Raw genomic sequence first — 6,035 nt, forward strand, 5'->3', positions numbered from 1 at the left:
ACTGGGGATATAGATCTTGTTTGAAAATACTGGGCGAAATACGAGTGTAACGACGGTAAATAAATACGAAATAGCCTAAATGTGATAAACCTGTCATTGTGAGGCCCGGCCGGCAAACTCAAGGGCACGACGAAGGACTGCAAACTGAAGACGTGTGTGACCGCGCTCCCATTGAAATGAGACAAAAATATGTGAAGCAAGTGGCAATGTGGAACCAGCAATGTTATAGCCACCTGCACTGCATGGCAAAGCATGGCATGGCATGACGAGTTTGCAAGGCTGGGAAGGAAATAACGTAACCATAAACTGGTCAGTTTTTGAAATACACAGCTCCAGTTCAAACCTAAATGGCCTAACAATCACAACAGTGACAACGGAGTGACATAGCGGGGAAGGCGAACTGCAGGACCAGGGCAGTAAAATGCAAATAAACCCGTAAAATGTAATAAAAAAGGCAACTCGATATAAAGGCGAGCATCAAAGTGATTCGTGCATGCAAACGGCCTCTATATACCGACACAATGCGGCATAAGATACCAAAGTGATGGAGCGTCGTCTATCATCGTTTTACTACAAACTGCTTTGTTACTTTTATGAGGAAAACTCAGCTACTATACATTTGAAGAAAAATCAGATAGGTATGAATTAATCGAAGCAGGGGCATAACTAGATACCGACAATAAAATGAACTTAACAAGCTGCAGCATGGAGGGACAACGCTCGGCATCAAATTCCTGGCGTGCACGGAACTGAAAAGATGTCAAGCCCTCCAATATAAAAGGCTAGTGCGAGGGGCCAGAGCAATGGCGTTTTGGAAACTAATGACGCTTGGACGAAAGTCTATTGTTGATCAAACCATGGAGCTTCAACACCTTGGTCAAAAAATCCCTGGTCAATGTTGCCATGCAAGCACAAATGGAAACAACTCCATACAAGCGATAGAAAGGAACTTCACCTTAACATGTGCTGACCATTTGGTGTTTTCGTGAGAAATTTCGAAAGACACGTGGTTCTTTGTAGCTGTACTGGTGCTATTGTTGACTGTTTTGCAAATAGTAACTGCTGCGAAACCATGGAAAATGCTAAACCCAAAAAAGTAAGGTTCGTTGACTCGATTTTGTCTCCGAAACGTGGGGGCAAATGCGCTCCCAAACCACTTGAAAGATTGAAGGGAACGGGCGCACTCATTAGAGCGACTAGCACCCATGCAAGAGAAATTACAGAAAAACTCCAAAATGTTTTTGAGAGAAGCAACCTTGCGAGTACAAGAGTACTCAAGGAAAGTACTAAACCGTTCAAACATGACACATGACATAGCGCATACCATGGGCATACATTTATCGTAATAAAAATGGCCATAAAAACCCCAGCAAATCAAAATCATCCGGATGAACAGGTAAAAGGCGAAAAGCTAATGTCAAATCCGATCGTATTAAAGTGCATCTTAGCTTATCGAAACTAGAAATCCGAGTTATACATCATCAAACTCGTGTAAATGACGGCAGTGATAGATGGGTCAACGAAGCCGTTCACTGAACTATAGTGGTAATGGGGACAAATTAAGAATCAACCGAAATCAGTTGCGTAGGTACCTGTACCAGACCCACCGGTGAACAACGTGAAATTGGGAAGGGCTCAGACAAAAACGGACCGGCCACACGACCCAAGTCAATCTCACAATTGATGTTGCAATGTAAAATGGCTGGATGTTCACGAGCAGACTGAGAATTACGCGCAGAAGAACTAACCCTTGGTCCGGAAAAATCTAGTTGAAAATCATATAGAAACCTTCCTTCAAACCGTGTGTACATTGTAACTATGGTAAAGAAAAACACGCAGAAAATTGGAGCATTCGAATTAGTACGATCGCGCTCTACTGGGACGAAAATTAGGCTGTTGTAAGACGGGTGCCCCGTACAGTGTTAACCAAGTTTCGGCATCGATGTTTGCCCCAGAGCGGGACGGCAAACGCGCCTGCTGCAGGCGCAACTGAAAATCATAATCTCGCCAGGCATAGCCAACACGTCAGAATGCGGCAGAGCGGAAGGTTTTTGCCTATAACAGCAAATGACAAGCATGCGAAAAGGGTGTTGCCACAAATAAACCGAAGCAAAAAACTAGAAAGGCAGATGTCAACTACTCGATTGATGTTAAACGGGGAGTTTGCTTATAATGAGGACAAATCAGCCAAGCCGGCGACTCAAAGTAAAACAGTAAAACTCAAAGAATCATCAGTAAACTCGAAGCATGAAAATGAAGTGACTGCAAAAGTGTGCCGAACCCTACACACTCCCTTTGCCAAATTATTTCCTGCAAATTAAGGAAGACTCCACACCGCAAATCATCACATACACTAGTTTAAGTGGCATCAATGGCAAAAGAGGAAAGAAGCAGTTGAATCAGCTATGTAGGGGCCGAAGTTACGAGCAATGGGAACTTGTAACCCACTAATTCAGGAGTAAGTTCGACATGAATGGACTTACCGCAACACCAAAGTCGTCACATAGACGAGTTCCCTCCAGGCCGACCGAAGCATGGCGGGTGAAGGCGCAGCTAGCAGACGGTCAATAAGGCTGCCGCTCCCCAGTCCCACGGTATACAAAGGGACCGCGGAACTTGCAACGTCCGTCGACTACGCGTCGTTTCCCGTGTCCCACCTGATGAACTCCCACGTCAACCGGTGGCTGGGACTGGAATCTGCCGTGCGGACGATCGAGGCTGTCGCCGCCTGTACTTCACCCTATCGTGACCGGCCAAGAGGCAGCTTGCCCAACAAAAATATCAACTGGAAATTTTTTCAGCAAGACAAAACTTTCTTGCCGGACCTAACTGCGTGGCTGCTCAAGCAATAAATTATTTGAAGCTTCAATTCCATTTGCCTCAAATCGATTCTTTTTGCCCAATTTTGCTAAAAATGCAAGGTTAAGCCCTTACAATCTGCAATTTTTTTCAGAAACATCTGATTTTGCCCAATTTTGATAAAATATGCAAGGTTCACCCCTAACAATTTGAAATTTCTCATAAAAATCTCATTTTGCCAAATTTTGCTAAGAAAGCAAGGTTAACCCCTTACAATCTAAATTTTTCAGAAACATCTGATTTTGCCTAATTTTGTTAAAATATGCAAGGTTCACCCCTTACCATTTGAAATTTTTTATAAAAATCTCATTTTGCCCAATTTTGCTAAAAAAGCAAGGTTTACCCCTTACAATTTGAAATTTTTCATATACATTTCTTTTTGCCCAATTTTGCTAAAAATGCAAAGTTAAGCCCTTACAATCTGCAATTTTTTCAGAAACATATGATTTTGCCCAATTTTGCTAAAATATGCAAGGTTCACCCCTTACAATTTGAAATTTTTCATTAACATTTAAATTTGCCAAATTTTTACAAAAAAAAGCAAGGTTAACCCGTTACAATTTTGAAATTGTTCATACACATCTTATTTTGCTACAGTTCACTAAAAAAGCAAGGTTAACCCCTTACAATCTGATATTTTTCAGAAGCATCTGATTTTGCCCAATTTTGCTAAAATATGCACGGTTCACCCCTAACAATTTGAAATTTTTCATAAAAATCTCATTTTGCCCAATTTTGCTAAAAAAGCAAGGTTAACCCCTTACAATCTGAAATTTTTCAGAAACATCTGATTTTGCCTAATTTTGTTAAAATATGCAAAGTTCACCCTTTACCATTTGAAATTTTTCATAAAAATCTCATTTTGCCCAATTTTGCTAAAAAAGCAAGGTTTACCCCTAACAATTTGAAATTTTTCATATACATTTCTTTTTGCCCAATTTTGCTAAAAATGCAAGGTTAAGCCCTTACAATCTGCAATTTTTTCAGAAACATCTGATTTTGCCCAATTTTGCTAAAATATGCAAGGTTCACCCCTTACAATTTGAAATTTTCATCAACATTTAAATTTGCCCAATTTTTACTAAAAAAACATGATTAACCCCTAACAATTTGAAATATTCATAACCATCTGATTTTGCCCTATTTTTCTAAAATATGCAAGGTTCACCCCTAACAATTTGAAATCTTTCATCAACATTTAAATTTGCACAGTTTTGATAAAAAACACAAGGTTAACCCCTTACAATCTGAAATTTTTGAGAAACATCTGATTTTGCCCAATTTTAATAAAATATGCAAGGTTCACCCCTTACAATTTGAAATTTTTCATAAACATTTAAATTTGCCCAATTTTTACTAAAAATTCAAGGTTAACCACTTACAATTTGAAATTTTTCATACACATCTTATTTTGCCACAGTTCACTAAAAAAGCAAGGTTAACCCCTTACAATCTGAAATTTTTCATAAACATTTCTTTTTGCCAAATTTTGCTAAAAATGCAAGGTTAAGCCCTTACAATCTGCAATTTTTTCAGAAACATCTGATTTTGCCCGATTTTGAAAAATATGCAAGGTTCACCTCTTACAATTTGAAATTGTTCATGAACATTTAAATTTGCCCAATTTTGCTAAAAAAAACAAGGTTAACCCCTTACAATCTGAAATTTTTCAGAAACATCTGATTTTGCCCAATTTGGCTAAAATATGCAAGGTTCACCCCTTACAATTTGAAATTTTTCATCAACATTTCTTTTTGCCCAATTTTGCTAAAAATGCAAGGTTAAGCCCTTACAATCTGCAATTTTTTCAGAAACATCTGATTTTGCCCTAATTTGGCAAGGTTAATCCCTGAAATTTTTGATTTTTCATTCAAATAATTATTAGTTTGCCTAATTTTGCTAAAAATGCAAGGTTAACCCCTTACAATCTGAACTTTTCCAGAAACCTGTGATTTTGCCCTATTTTGCTAAAAAAATGCAAGGTTAACCCCTTACAATCTGAAATTTTCCATCAACACCTGATTTTGCCCTATTTTGCTAAAAAATGCAAGGTTAACCCCTTACAATCTGAACTTTTCCAGAAACACCTGATTTTGCCCTATTTTGCTAAACAATTCAAGGTTCACCCCTTTCAATTGGAAATGTTTCATAAACATTTAAATTTGCCTAATTTTTACTAAAAAAGCAAGGTTAACCCCTTACAATTTGAAATTTTTCATACACATCTTATTTTGCCAAATTTCACTAAAAAAGCAAAGTTAACCCCTTACAATCTGAAATTTTCCATGAACATTTCTTCTTGCCCAATTTTGCTAAAAATTGCAAGGGAAAGCCCTTAGAATCTGAACTTTTCCAGAAACACCTGATTTTGCCCTATTTTGCTAAACAATTCAAGGTTCACCCCTTTCAATTGGAAATGTTTCATAAACATTTAAATTTGCCTAATTTTTACTAAAAAAGCAAGGTTAACCCCTTACAATTTAAAATTTTTCATACACATCTTATTTTGCCAAATTTCACTAAAAAAGCAAGGTTAACCCCTTACAATCTGAAATTTTCCATGAACATTTCTTTTTGCCCAATTTTGCTAAAAATGCAAGGGAAAGCCCTTAGAATCTGCAATTTTTTCTGAAACAACTGATTTTCCCAATTTTGCTAAAATATGAAAGGTTCACCCCTTACAATTTGAAATTTTTCATCAACATTTAAATTTGCCCAATTTTTACTAAAAAAGCAAGTTTAACCCGTTACAATTTGAAATTTTTCATACACATCTTATTTTGCCACAGTTCACTAAAAAAGCCAGTTTAGCCCCTTACAATCTGAAATTTTTCAGAAACATCTGATTTTGCCCAATTTTGCTAAAATATGCAAGGTTCACCCCTTACAATTGGACATTTTTCATAAAAATCTCATTTTGCCCAATTTTGCTAAAAAAGCAAGGTTAACCCCTTACAATCTGAAATTTTTCATAAGCATCTGATTTTGCCCAATTTTGTTAAAATATGCCAGGTTCACCCCTAACAATTTGAAATTTTTCATAAAAATCTCATTTTGCCCAATTTTGCTAAAAAAGCAAGGTTTACCCCTTACAATTTGAAATTTTCATGAACATTTCTTTTTGCCCAATTTTGCTAAAAATGCAAGGTTATCCCTTACAATCTGCATTTTTTTCA

This window comes from Patiria miniata, unplaced genomic scaffold, assembly GCF_015706575.1.
Source record: "Patiria miniata isolate m_02_andy unplaced genomic scaffold, ASM1570657v1 HiC_scaffold_10, whole genome shotgun sequence".
NCBI classification, from domain to species: domain Eukaryota; kingdom Metazoa; phylum Echinodermata; class Asteroidea; order Valvatida; family Asterinidae; genus Patiria; species Patiria miniata.